A 15,045-nucleotide genomic window follows, 5' to 3' on the forward strand; every position below is an offset into this window, starting at 1 on the left:
AATTATGTGTCGCCGTCGTCACTATCATTTTCTAATAGTGCTACCCCTTGGATTAAATTTATGGTAGCACCTGAGCTGGTGGAAGGAGTTGGCTCCTCATCGTCGACATAACGAAGAGTCGCTGTCGTCACTGGCGTAAATAATAAAACGCTCAGTGACTGAATCGACTATAATTATGGTCATTGGTATTTGGTCCTGCCATTGCAAGCAAATTTAAAACAATAACACTCGTAACAAAAACTAAATTTAAAACAGTAATAACAACTCGTAACAAAAACTCAATATAAACAAAGGGTTCCTACAACTTTAGTAGGCGCATGTGTAATCATGAGCGAACGGAACGTGGACGCGGTGCGGGAGGGTAGGGTCGACTGACTTACCAATCGCGCGCTCGGAACGGTGCTACGTCTTTCCCCGCGTCCCGCTTGACAACCAAAGAGACCTAAAAAACGACTTCTGCGCATCTAGCGACTCTTGCCAAGTTACGTGCCGGGGACTATACCTCATTATAACCAAGAAAAAAAATAAAAAATAAAAAATGTTTGGGGTGGACAGCCTGAACATACTATTGATACACAAATAAAACCAAAGAAACATGGCTGAAAAATGTATAGTGAGTAAGACAGGAGACCGGCTTCGTCCTCATCCCTACTACGTGATGTTTGCTGGATGAGAGGCGACACCTGACGGGGATAACTGATCGATTGAATTTAAAAAAAAATCATAATTAAAGGAACTTGAAATTATAAACTCTGAATAAGAATTTATCGTACTACAATTATAATATTTGATTGCCATCTTGCAACCTTATTGCGGATCTGTGCATAGAATAAAAAAAAATTAAAATCGGGATGGAAAAATAGGAGTTGATCGTATAAGAGTGAAAATTGAGAGTAATATATATTTTTCTTATTTTAAGTCATGACAAAATAAAAAATAAAATCTTGCCAAAAAATTTTAAATTTATAATTAACAAATAAAAAATAGGGGTTGATCGTAGAGGGGTGAAAATTTCAGAGTAATATGATTTTTTTTATTCTAAGTCATGACAAAATAAAAACAAAATTCTTGCAAAAAAATTTAGTTTTTAATTAGCAAATAAAAAATAAGGGTTGATTGTAGAAGGGTGAAAATTGAGGATTGTATGTATTTTTGTATGTTGTATTATAAAAAAATAGAAATTAAAAATTTTGTCTAAAAAATAAAATAAAAAATTTAGGGGTGGACTACCCCTAACATTTAGGGGGATGAAAAATATATGTTGGCCGATTCTCATAGATACCGGATAAGCACAAAAAATTTCATCAAAATCGGTCAAGCCGTTTCGGAGGAGTATGGCAACGAAAACTGTGACACGAGAATTTTATATATTAGATACTACTCGTATATTTTTGCATTAGACATCTATGACTTTTGCCCCCGCAACGTACAGTGAGTCGTACTCAATTATCGTAATGTTTTAAATTTGGTAATTAGAATTTTAGATATTTTGGCGAACTGAACAAATAGCTGCTACGAACGTACATTAACTTAATTAAAAACATTGAATAGGGCGTTTGTTTATAACTTTATTGACGTACCTATTCTCATTGTCGTAGAAAGTAAATTTGATATCAACTTCATTCAACTATGAATACCAAAAATTTATCTGATTTTTATTTATTTCATTTGAGGGTTAGACGAGCTCAGGGCTTTTTTGATGTTAAGTGGTTATCAGAGCGCGCAGACGCTATAACTTCATAGCCGTAGACTACATTGTAGCATGATACTCCCATTGGATTATCAACCCGGCGTCCCGTCCCATCCTTCAAAGCGAAATGAATATTTATAGCGGAATCTAAAAAATGTCGAACTTTGGGAATTTGACAATATTCAGATATTGATGATATGGCTACATACTGGTTGCATTTAATAAAGATTTGGATAATAAAGATTTAATAAAGATCGGTTTGAAGGGTGGGGCAGCCGTTGTAACTATACTGAGATCTTAGAACTTATATCTCAAGGTGGGTGGCGCATTTACGTTGTAGATGTCTATGGGCTCTAGTAAGCACTTAACAACAGGTGGGCTGTGAGCTCGTCCATCTATCTAAGCAATAAAAAAAAACATTCCAATCCACAGATAGTAATAAAATTGGTAGTTCGAAATCAGTAGTGACGTGAAATTCAAATCGATTCGAAAATAGGACGCATGTTATATTGAAATTAGAAAAAGTGGTGAACTATATTCGACATATCTTGAATATAAATAGTTGATGGCAGCTGTTTTGTGACTGATTCCGAAGGTAACTATAATATTTAAAGGTACCTATGTTATCTATGAAGAGGAGCGCGGTGGGAGTCTATAGATAACATAGTTTTCTTTTTCCATCAACATTATCACATATTTGTAAACTTTTTTAACACTTGCTATTTATTTTTAGATCTTAATAATTATATTATGTGCTTTCAGTAAATAGTATTAGTGTGAATATTTAGTTTATAATGTTCTCCAATTAACAAACAGTGTATGAACTTTTAATTTTTTTTTATAATTTTATTTTATTATATAATTATTATTATTTTATTATATAATTTTATTTTTTATTTTATGACTTTTTATAATTTATTTTACATCCCAAATTAAATAGCAGTTAGTGTTAACAATGATTTTACCAATAAAACACAGCTTTAAGCTCAAACATCTAAATAAATGTTTTAAAAATTAAAGCTTTCAGATTTTAAAAATCGACCAAAAGTACTTACAAAATTAAAAGATCACAAAATTATAAAGTAAAAAAATAATCTGAATCACTTGTTTTATTTATTATGAATCCCGGCACTGAACTCCGCGCCTAGCGTTCGCGTGCGGCGGCTACCGACCGAGAACTGGCGGAGCTCACGGGGAAAACTTTACTATTATTTTCATAGTCCACGGAAGCGACTGTGATCTTAAATTTTCATAGAAAAGTTTGATTGTCATTGTCTTACATGAATTCTGCTGAAAGATCGTGCATCTCTTCTAAATCAATTTTGTATGATGAAAATTGATTTGGTCATTGAAATTATGGAATAAGATCTAACTTTTTCATACCAATATGTCCATCCAACCAACATTCGTTCATTAGTATGATCCACCTCCTGGTCTATTGTTGTCGAAAGCTGTTGGACGAGCACGAGAGCCGTGCCCTAAGCACTTCATTTCGGATCCTCGGTACTTTTAGATACCTCAAGCACCGATCACCATCATCGCCGTACCCGTCGCTTGCGACGAAGGGCTCGACGAGTAAATTAAGCCGTAGAGACAACTCACTGAGTTTCTCGCCGGATCTTCTCAGTGGGTCGCGTTTCCGATCTGGTGATAGATTCTGCGAAGCACTGCTCTTACTAGGGCCAGTGCTAGCAACAACCCCCTGAGCTCACCTACAAGTCAAGGAGAAGCTGAAATAGCCTCTCAAGGCTATCAGCACCGGAAGAAAAAAAAACGAGAGCCATTATTAAAATGGAGTTCATGTCTCGGATTAGGGTGCCATATACTTTGTGATTTCTGCTGACTTTAGGAATATCAGCGTACATTTGTAATTTGGCATACACTCAATTTCATGAAAAATTGCGTGCCTTTTTATGGTGTGATTGAAATTGCCTTAAGATGTTTTGAGCAATTATAATCCCCCGCGATCGAAATACTTAGGACGATGCTATCAATCTATGCACGGTAAACAGAAGGATAAATGTTTTCAGTAGCCTCTTAAAAAAATCTCTTATTTTATATTATTCGGTATGCGCATTTGTCACTCAACTCTTAAAGTTTTTCGGAGTGCATGTGCTTAGGAGAAGTTTTCTAACGCAGAATACATACGACTACATTTCGCTCAGCCTTTCGCAATGTCACCGCTGCGTAACTCTATCTTGAGGAGCAAAGGTCGTTGTCTGTGAAGTTGTAATGAAATGTCGCATACAGATAACAAGTGCAGAGCACAACACAAACGCCCTATCAACAACACTAATTTGGGTGTTTTATCTGGAGCACCGCGGGACGGTTTCTAATTATCAAATTGCTGTTCCAATATAACTATGTGGTCCAACGATAAGATATTACAGTTGTTGTGCTTTGGTCGTAGTCCCCTATTTCAGAACCAGACGGTCTGATGTACATTTTAAGCATCATCAGGAAAAAGGTAAGCTTAAAAGAATCCGGGGAAGGTGTAGCGCGACGCCATCAATACGGGCTTCTGGCCCGACGCCCGAGGGAACCGGCGGTCGTGTCGCTGGCGACCGCGGGTCCGGCGTCTGGGGGACGGCGGGATGGATGTAATATGCTCTGCGTAAGCCGGGCTCGGGCCGGTCCAGGGTAGGGCGCCAGCTAAGAGCGACAGGAGTTTTTAGTGAGGTTCGACTCCCACATACCCCGACCGCCGTGCAGGTGGGGATCCGGAGTATTTTCTCCTGTGGAAAAAAAAAGGTTAAAAGAAGACGCTTGATCCTGAAGAAAGGTGTTTGGATTATAGGAAGATTTGCTTTAACTATTTTCGAAGCGAGGATGTGTGTAATTTGTCTGTGAGTGAACGAGGTTGTGGCCCCCCTGATATAAATTGGTTACCGGAGCTCTTACAACACAAACACATGCTCATACACATACACAATGCGAAAATACCACCTTTGTACGACTACATTTACTAGGAAGCTTTAAAATAAGATAAAATACAATATCCAAAAATATTGACTTTAATCAGGGTGGCTAGGACACCACACACCAGCGTTCCAGGAATGATCGCCCGCTGTACCCGGCTCCTTGCTGTAACGCTATAGTTCGCTTGATAGCGTGTTGATAGAAGCTTTTCGCTATCAAACCGCGCACCGCCTCACCGCCGTGGGTGCCTTAAAACAGCAGGTCTACGACTTAATATTTTATTTTTATTTTTGTTATCATCAACGGTAAGCGCCATGGTTATCAGTGCGCATTATTATCAGTCGGAAATTACTAGCTCGTAATCTTGTGTCTAAAGGCATACGCTTCAACTGTCAAGTAGGCAGTGGCCGGACTATTCTCGTGCGCCGTTAGAGTTTATTGGCGACCAATACCACTTGCCAATAGATCTGCAGCAATCTGTCCGTTTTTATCCACGGCTTAAAAACACAATATAACCGAATGACATGACGGCGGTGTGACATGCTACAAATTCTATGGAAGTTCTTCTCTTGCCGGTGGACATTTCTTACGTTATAGAGTTTTAGAGCCTACGACTCTTCGCATAACCAGGCTTGCGAACAACTCGAAGTGTCATATCAGCTTCGATTGATCTCTCCTTCATTGCTGAAACCCGACTGGTTACAATATTGTACGCAATGTATTTATTGCATTCTTAGTGATGTGACTGTACAGACCTTAATAAAATTGTTTTTATTAATAATTCTAAACTTTATAATTAGAATGCAAACTGTTCAATATTAGTTAATATGAGTTATAATAATAATTGTCTGTATTCGTAACGTAATTATTATAAATTAATTGACCGCGTGCCAGCTCCGACTGGGTGATAGTGTAAAAATGAATAAGAATTTTATAGAATTACATCACGGCATATAGTAGTATTTATGAAATTAATCACAACCGCCTTTTGTTCGTATTGAGTCACCGAGACAACGAGCTGCCGATTTATTTAAGACATTCTTTAACATAAAGACAATAGGTCGGCCTTATGCGGCGGAGTACGTCCATTGCCGGCCCCCTTAATGGTCTATGGTCAGGATGCCCATGTAGAGATATCTATGGTGTTCAATATGTTATTGCGGTTTGTTTTGCCACATATAATTGACGGGATTATATCGGGGCATAATTGATAGAAAATTAGTTTAAGAGATGGTGAACATTATAATATTCTGATTGAGTTGACATTGAGGAGTTAAACGCTGTACAGGAAGTAGTTGTAAAAGGAACAACAGCTGCCCTGATCGTCAGCTTTGGGCTCATTCAAACGATAACTTTCTACATCGTCGGCAACAATAGGCAGGACTTTGCAGACAATACCGCTCATCTATATATTAATAGGTACGTGAAGGAAAAACTTTGTATTTCTTTTTACGAAAATTACGCGGACGGAGGAATATGAAATTTCCCAGACTTATAGACAATATAGAGAAGGAGTGCAGAATGCTAATATTTTTTTAAATTATGCCTAAAAAGTACATTAAATCAATAAAAAAATATTATACACACTACGTACCATGTATTTGACGCACACACGCATGTATACTATTTATTTTTTGTCAAGCTTTTGTTCTTAACGTCTGTGATCAAATTGAGAATAGATTAAATATTGTTTTTCTATAGTGTAGTCTTGGCGAAATTTGTGATTATAGAAGTATACTTAATAGTCTTTGAAAAAATTATCATAATAGTGTACAAACTTATAATTTCAATTAATTATTATAGTTGAATTTCGACTACTGAGGGACCATTAGTTTCGATAAATTCATGAAGACAAAGAGTTTATTTACACAAATACTCACCGTGGACCTTTATGTTATTTATGACGACGCTTGCAGCTAGCTGAAAGTAAGTATTGTACTTTTTGACGAAGCATGTTGCGGATAATAACATGTACTTTTAGGTTAGGAGTATTGTGTTCTTTTTTTATAATAAATACTCATAGGTACTGTACGGTCGAATGGCGATGACTGTCGGTTGTGAGCCCGCGACCTGATCGCACACGTTTTGCGGTTTCTCATTCATGCCGTTTCAATGACTTACGCAAATTGATGCATGTAATGTTTTCCTTAATTGTAATCAATTACGGGTGACTTAGCTGAATTCATAAATCCACATACATCTATTTCTTTTTTTTTTGCAAATGAAAACTACCATTGCCTTCTCTGTCGATAGATAGGAAATATTGTTCAATGTTGACATCGCGAATTCCATTGTTGCCCATCTCGTCTCCCAGGCTTCCATAAGTTGGGGTCTTAGCGAAATTGTAGGCATTTTATGTTTTTACTAGCGTTTCTTTGTCCACGTGGAATAGTTACTTTGGCATAACACTTTTTACCCCCGACTTCATTTATGTAGAAAATGAAAATTATTTTTAAATAATAGAATGTTCTATTTAAGGAACCAAAGTCACGCTTTTTAGCCGACTTCAAAAGAGGAGGTTATCAATTCGACTACCATTTTTTTATCTATGTATGTTCACCGATTTCCTGAGAATGCTTGAACCGACCCTGATAATTCTTTTTTCATATACACACACATTACACGTACATTATCTACCGGTTTTAATTTCAATCAGTTACATGGCGTAACATTAACAAGGTTAAAGTTGTGAAAAAATACATATTTATTATTTGGAGGAATAACTGGTAATTCGTATAAGCTTATTACATTTATTTTTCCACTAGTAGGAAAGATGGTTGTGAATCCGCACGAATTTGGTACTATCAGGTTAAGCCTTGGGACCTTAAAACCTTGTCGGCTTCGAAAGGAAACAAACACTCCTTCGGCTATGTAGGGTAGCAAGCCCTTTCTGCGCCAAGAGAAATAGGTATCTAACACAAAGAGGCAGCCAATAAAGCCTCCGTATTGAAATGTCTCAAGTATAGCCGTAATTGAACGTGACAATCTGCCAGGTTCGATAGCGTCTGCTGCATAGTGATGAGAAATTAGCATGAGGTACATGGTAATGGCGTCGCGCCGTGCGTGCCAACATGGCGGCGCCAATGATATGCTGCAGATTGGTAAAATTTTTGGACATTTGGAAATTAATATGCGATTCTTATGCGTTCGGCAACGCTCTGCAACAACACGCAAAATACAAACTAACATCACATAACTATTCACGTTGACTAATTTCCTTCATAAAGAAAAAGTCATCATGTTCAAGAGTTTCTTTCTGTAACGTGGATAGGCTAATATTTATATGAGTTATGGACTCCCTACACCAGTGGCCGGGGCGTTAATGATAAGAATCTTTGTGGGGGTGAGAAATAATAATGCTAATTTTAAATGCGCAGCGAAGCGGACGGGTACAGCTAGTTAAGTTTCAGTAACCCCGGGGATCATCATCCGGATGGCATTATAGTCCTAGACTGGTCAAAAAACAATTGATACATAGAAATTAATCAAATCTCAACGCGACTTCAGACTATAGAGTGAGTGGAAATTTTAAAATGTTCTGGAAAAACTGCCGATCCCGTGGGTGCAGTTTGTCGGAGCAAAACTACGAGTCGCAGTGGTAAAAAAACAGAAAAGGAAGAGAGGGGAGAGGTTCGTTTGCTTCGTGTGTCGTACCGGTAGTCATCGGTCTACCCCTGACTGTGACTAGCAGCGCGCCCAAATATTTACTGTATTTTATTTATCTTATAAAAACAAAATCCGCAGTAAAAACCCGTCAAATAATAGTATCTGTTTCTAGTAGTGCGTAACCCTCAGACACAGCCCACTGAGTTTCTCGCCGGATCTTCTCAGTGGGTCGCGTTTCCGATCCGGTGGTAGATTCTGCGAAGCACTGCTCTTGCTAGGGTTCGTGTTAGCAACGTCGTCAGGTTAGAGCCCCGTGAGCTCACCTACTAGTTAAGGTTACGCTGATATAGCCTCTCAAGGCTATCAGCATAGGTAGGAAAAACAAAAAGTAGTGTGAAAGGACTTAATACGCTAAAATCTACTATAGATAAATGGTTTACATAATTCATTTTAAACTGGGTTTTTACAGTTACGTCAGTTTCACATATTTTATAGCAACATGACAATTTGAATCATCAAAAATAATAATATTATGCGAATTACACATAATATAATTACACATTATATAATTACACACAATAGCTGTATTTGCGATTTTAAATTTTATTTGCCATAGTAGGTACAGTGAAATATTATACAATTGCGTACATTTAAATTTAATTAGCGGAAATAGACAAAAGCGTAGTCAGCCTGAACGCGGAGTCTAACACTCAAAAAACTACAACTACTTCAAGAAACATACACATTAGAAAATAGAAATTAGACTGGTACATAGGATGAGGATATATATAATTAGTACGGACGGATGATGGATGGAGTAGTATTAGAGAAATAGCTTAAGAAGAAGTATCTTCTGATCGGTAGGCGATAAACTATTTTTATCGATAATGCTAAAGTCCCTCAATTGCTAATAAACAAATATAAAATATGTTCACAAATGACGACTATCTACAGTACAATGGTACTACTGTTTTTCCTTTCCGAATTAAAATATTTAAGTTGAAAATCATTAAAAGTTTTGTGCATTTTTTTATATAACTAGCTGACCCGGCAGACATCGTAGTGCCTCAATCGACAAATAAAAGGCCTAAGCTTTTGTATAAATAAATAAACTTAAAACAAACAAAAGGAATCCGTCCGACGGGGGACACATCAAAGGGAAAAAAACAAAATTGTTATTTTTATTTAATTCTGAGCATTTTCATATTTATCTATCTTTTAAACCTTCTCTGGACTTCCACAAATAATTCAAGACCAAAATTAGCCAAATCGGTGCAGCCGCTCTCGAGTTTTAGCGAGACTAACGAACAGCAATTCATTTTTATGTATATAGAAGAAGAAGAAGACAGAAAATAGATATATAAGATCAAAGGTTACAATAGCTAAACACGGGGCTAAATTATTTCGATGGAAAGATAAAGCCGCACATATAAAGAATAATGTACTCATCCAAACATTAGTGTTTATAAACAGTCTGTGTAGGGACTTATCGCTAAAATACTTATTGTTATTAATTGCTAATACAGACCAATTACATTACGTGTAAACGATTATGTGTTTAAGTTGTCATTTTGATCGCATTTAGTAATTATTGTGTTATCTGAAAGAATATTCTGTTTGTGTCGTGTGGGTATTTGATTTTATTTTGACTTTGATTGATGCAGATGGTTCTAATCATTATATTTTTTTTGCGGTTCAAGTCGACCGTATTAACATATCCAGTCAGGCCCATGGAAGAATGGCCTATGTCAATGGAAGCTAAGAAATTATCTATAATCTGAAAGCTTATTATTATTTTAATTTAAAAAAAAATATTGGTTTGCTCTCAATACTAGCGATGTTGCATTCACGGAAATGAGACCATAAAATTTTAGAAGTTAATAGCGTATTAAATTTTGAATACAGGAAAACTACAGATATAACGTAACTAATTCCGTTACAAAAAAAAGCGCTGTCATAAAAATCGAAAGTCTACTTTAAGATAAGGTCAAGGTCCCATTCAAGGCGTCCATGTCTCACCCCCATGAACTTGAAGCGGGTCATTAAGGTAATTGCGAATTGTCACTGACAAGGAAAATGACAATTCACTTCAATCAAACGTCACGAAAATTTCTATTGTTACCATACAGCTTCGTGCGAGAATAAAAGTTATTTGGCCTACCGTCTTCAAACACCTTTTAAAGCGATACTCTCTCGGCCTGGCTCCGCCCATGGTATTGCCATCGGCCATTTACGATAGAAACTTCTCACCAGTAGCTAACTTGATTGCTCGTCTGGCCTGGACGGTAATAAAATACAGACTACAAATACAAAATAGTCATACAGACTCGCGGCATATATGATGGCAAATTGCTTATGGACATCTGCTCTGTGGATTTCTTCGAGGTTATCATTTCATCTCCTTTATCATTGCACTATCTACTGTCTAAAACCGGAGCGTTCATTCACAGTGCCATTCCGGAGATCTTTCACACCACGCAACATCCGGCTTTGGAATGAACTCCTCCTCTGTGGTACTCGTAGGTACTATACTCGTAGGTATATACTTCGAAGAGAGTATTCTGAAGTGTGCTGCAGCCTGGAATTATTGATGTCAATGACGAACGATAACCACTTACAATCAGGTGGGCTGTATTTCTGCCGAAAAAAAAACATGTAACCTCAAAAAGAAATAGTACATATGAGTCGTCTATTATCAAAGGCGGCAATCTGTGCATTTGGACAACAAAATTTTATTGATATGTCAATACAGATTTATTTGAATATAATCGTCTCCTTCAAAGAATACGGTTCAAAACCTGCATTAAATAAAGGTTAATAGTTAACCTGTTATTTATCTAAGATGTCGTTCCGAAGAGTTTTGTGACTGCCGATGGAATACAAAGTCAATAATTCGTTTTTCTGATTTACCAATCATTGTCCAAAAGTCAGATTGCCGCCTTTGATAATAGTCGACTCATATAAAACCTATTCAAATGGGTAAGGAATCTTTATTTTCTCTAAAAAAGTTAAACGCAAAACTATAAGGAACGTTTGCTGTCACATGCAACATGTCAATCAACACACACAATGGTTGGCCTTCGATATTCGTAACCTTGTAAATTAAAGTTAATACTTTATTATAAACAAAGTAACAATAAAATTCAAAGCAGCTTTATGTTTTCATATTAAAGATGAGGCTGCTCCACGCAGTAGCTGTTGTGTTCACTATGTTGTTGTTCTTTGTGCGAGAAAAATACGTACTGGCCGGAGTATGCCCTGTTAGTTATTTTAATATAAAAAAACGAATTCAGGTACTCAGATATGTACTACGTAATCGACCAGTGAATATCCGATGTATTCATTATTGATATACGAGTTATTTGAAACGTTATTAAAAGAGACTTCCCTTAACGGTTGACTCTCTGACTGTACAATTACGTGCTCACTACTTAAGTACATTATGTATCTATCTTATAATTTAAATTAACCTATTAGTAGAAAGTGAGACAATGTATGTATATGTATAAACATAAATTATTTTACGTATTACGTATAATATAAAATTACTGATTCTGTTTGTGTCGTGAAGTGCACTCGCACTCTGAGAGAAAATGTAAGTTGTCTCTCATTCTTCCATTCTCTCTCATTCCACGCGGATAAAACTGCTGGCGTAAACGAAAAACAGTAAACGCGACATTAAATCGTACTTTTAAGAAGTTACTTATTTCGTATCTTTGTAATGTTTCAGGTAAAAAACCGTCGCATCGATATAGAACCATGTTCAGATGACGACACAGTTTCCAGTATCAGTCCGATGTCGTATTCTGCAAATAATTTCATTGCGCGCGCTCGAGTCAGTACTCACTCAAAGCCCAAATATAAACGAGACCCGGAAATTGAAGTCGACAACGAATATATCGGTGAACACCCGCAAGAATTCATCTAATCACGAAAACTTAAATTTTATAACTAATTAAAACAACATTGTGAGAAAGCCAATTTTAGTTTTATTAAAATGTATAATAAATTTAATTATAAAAAAAAACTTAAATCAAACTACTGTGTTGCCAAATTAGTCTGCCTTTTATTATCGTTTTGTGTGAAAAACTTAAATTTTAGAACTAATTAAAACAACAATGTGAGAAAGCCAATTTTAGTTTTATTAAAATGTATAATAAATTTAATTATAAAAAAAAACTTAAATCAAACTACTGTGTTGCCAAATTAGTCTGCCTTTTATTATCGTTTTGTGTGAAAAACTTCAATTTTAGAACTAATTAAAACAACAATGTGAGAAAGCCAATTTTAGTTTTATTAAAATGTATAATAAATTTAATTATAAAAAAAAACTTAAATCAAACTACTGTGTTGCCAAATTAGTCTGCCTTTTATTATCGTTTTGTGTGCAGTTCCGTCTTCTCGTGGCGGGTACCATTAAGTACCTGATATTCTTTTTGTAATACGGACACGCCGGTTCGTCACAGCCCAGTACTTCAGCTTCACGTAGGACTGGGCCGCCGTCCCGCAACACTTCATCTCCTATGATCAGTCTTCGTGCGCAAGCCAACAGACAAGGGCCACAGACCGCCACGGCACACACCGCGGCTAGAAATTGAATTATAAACATAACAGCTTGTAACCACATCATAGCTCATAATCACATATTGCTAGCTCTTCTTTATATCAAAATATCTATTTCAATATTTTATATTCTTGTTATAGATTACTAAAATCAGCATTTATTTTTGATATTACAATGCCCTTGGATTGATTAAGAATAAATATGTTTACAAAATGATGTGTCCGTAAAAATATAAAAATCTGAGTAAAAACTTTGATATTGTGACATAATATGAAACGTAAAAATTTACGTCTACGTTTTCGTTTATCTTTTACTTCATACAGTAAAAAGTTTGTATATCTATCTGTTAGAGAGCGGGATTTAGTAATAGCACTTATGACTTTTTCAAGATTATCTTACTATTATGTACAGGTTTTGAGCAGCAATATTCGGTCCGTGGGTTTAATGGACAAGGTCGGTGGAATACATTCTCTCTATGGTTTTCAATAACTATTATTATCGACCAGAAGTGAGGTAGTTAACAAAAAGAAATAAATAACCACTGAAGTAGGAAACCTATGGAAATGAAACGTCAACAAAAAATTCGTGCCACTGTGACGTCATCTGGCCACAAAACATGGCGGTTTTAGTGCTGACCAGAAGATTTTAATGTTAATAGGTTTTATCGACATACGTTCTTGGCTTATTTTATTTTAAATATTGTTGAGTATGAATGTATTTTTACTTATATATTATATAGAATTTATACTTTAATAGGAATTAAGCATATTGTTATGTGCAAAGATGATGTGATTTAGATATTATGTGAAATCTAAGACGAGTTCGTGCTTCAAATTTTCCAAGTAAACGATATGACGATTTTTAAAATTTGCTACACTGATTTTATAAAGTTGTCGTTTGCCGCAAAACATAAAGATATGGCATAGTACAGTGCCATCAGCCCATTTCTAGCATGCTGAATGTTATCGTATTTTGAGTACGCTTAGACTATTCCAATCTATTTTAATTGTTTTGCTGACTCTAAAGTCCGTAACAGACTACCGCAGTGCACCTCAAGGAAGGTGCACCGCAAATTTTAAACTTATCAAGGGACCGCCTGATAAAAAAAAACACCTACAGAACATTTATTCGTTAATGAAATTACAAACGTCATTCCTTGTGACTTCCTCTCTAAAATCACATAATTAATAAATATTTAACGAATTTACAATAGTGTTTTACTCACTGCGGAATAAAACTATTTTATTTAAATAGTTCCGGATTTTCGGCCTCATTAGACGGAGACGGAGACATTTACGTATATTCATATTTCATTTTATGTACGCACTGAAATACTGTTATATTGTTTTCCTGCGAGTTAAAGTGCTGAGTAAGAACGAGATAGATATATGTTTATGTGTGTGCCTTCAAAATGGGTGCTATTTATATAAGCAATTGTACGTATAGAACAATATGTCGTGTCCCTACTTTAAAGGTCTATGTAAATAACACAGAACTGGCCTAATTATATTTCACTGAATTAACAAAACTTCTAACAAAATGATTTCAATTTACTATTAACGAAAACTTAAAATTACACAAGTCCCAAACATTTTTCAACAAGAACCGCACACACGAACGCCACGCACAAAAAAGAGGCAAAGGCGCAGCAAGGGATTGCTTTTATAGTTTTAGCGCTGGCTCTCGGTCGGGGGTTGCCTGGACTCGGTAACACTATTTTAATTAATATATAAGACACAAGTTGCTGTTTAAGTATACATAATTTAGTGATAAGCGGCGACTGGTCCCCTGGTATTGCTTAGAGCCATAAATGATGGTGAATACTCACAAACACTCAATCATAATACTCATATAAAAATAAGGTGGGCCATTTGCTTGACTATCTACGTCCCGGCTCCTGTAAGCTGACGGCCTCCCCTGGTGAATCTCACGGTGTGACCTGATGGGGTAGAAGCTGCGCTACCAGCACTCTAGCGCACCGTAAGAGCGCCTAAAGCCAACCCTTGGGCCCGCGGTCCGCTCCAAACATCTGCGAACCGTCCACTCCTTCACAGTACTTCACACACTTGCGTTCCCGCCAAAGTTACATTTTTTATGGGATTTTATGACCTGGTAACTAACACCTTTAAGTCATGTCTTATTTTAATTTACATTCTTATTTTTATGAAAAATGATAGTATGGAGTGTAATGAAATGAAATGAAATGAAGATGATTAATTTGAGACATTAATCAATTGGGATGAAATGAGATGAGATGATATGGGAT

At 36.2% G+C, this 15,045-nt stretch overlaps 2 long non-coding RNA genes across 2 annotated transcripts; one reads left to right on the forward strand and one right to left on the reverse strand.

Moving 5' to 3' along the window:
* The first annotated feature begins 11,172 nt into the window (after positions 1-11,172).
* Positions 11,173-12,196, forward strand: LOC101739112 (uncharacterized). The gene is made up of 2 exons (XR_001140308.3): positions 11,173-11,475; positions 11,946-12,196. It is a non-coding gene; the product is annotated as an uncharacterized LOC101739112 (long non-coding RNA).
* A 292-nt stretch (positions 12,197-12,488) lies between these two features.
* On the reverse strand, positions 12,489-14,930 carry LOC134199118 (uncharacterized). The gene is made up of 2 exons (XR_009973472.1): positions 14,608-14,930; positions 12,489-14,129 (listed from the first exon to the last, which is right to left on the reverse strand). It is a non-coding gene; the product is annotated as an uncharacterized LOC134199118 (long non-coding RNA).
* Between the last annotated feature and the right edge of the window lie 115 nt (positions 14,931-15,045).

The sequence above is a fragment of the Bombyx mori genome, chromosome 7, assembly GCF_030269925.1.
Source record: "Bombyx mori chromosome 7, ASM3026992v2".
Classification (NCBI taxonomy): domain Eukaryota; kingdom Metazoa; phylum Arthropoda; class Insecta; order Lepidoptera; family Bombycidae; genus Bombyx; species Bombyx mori.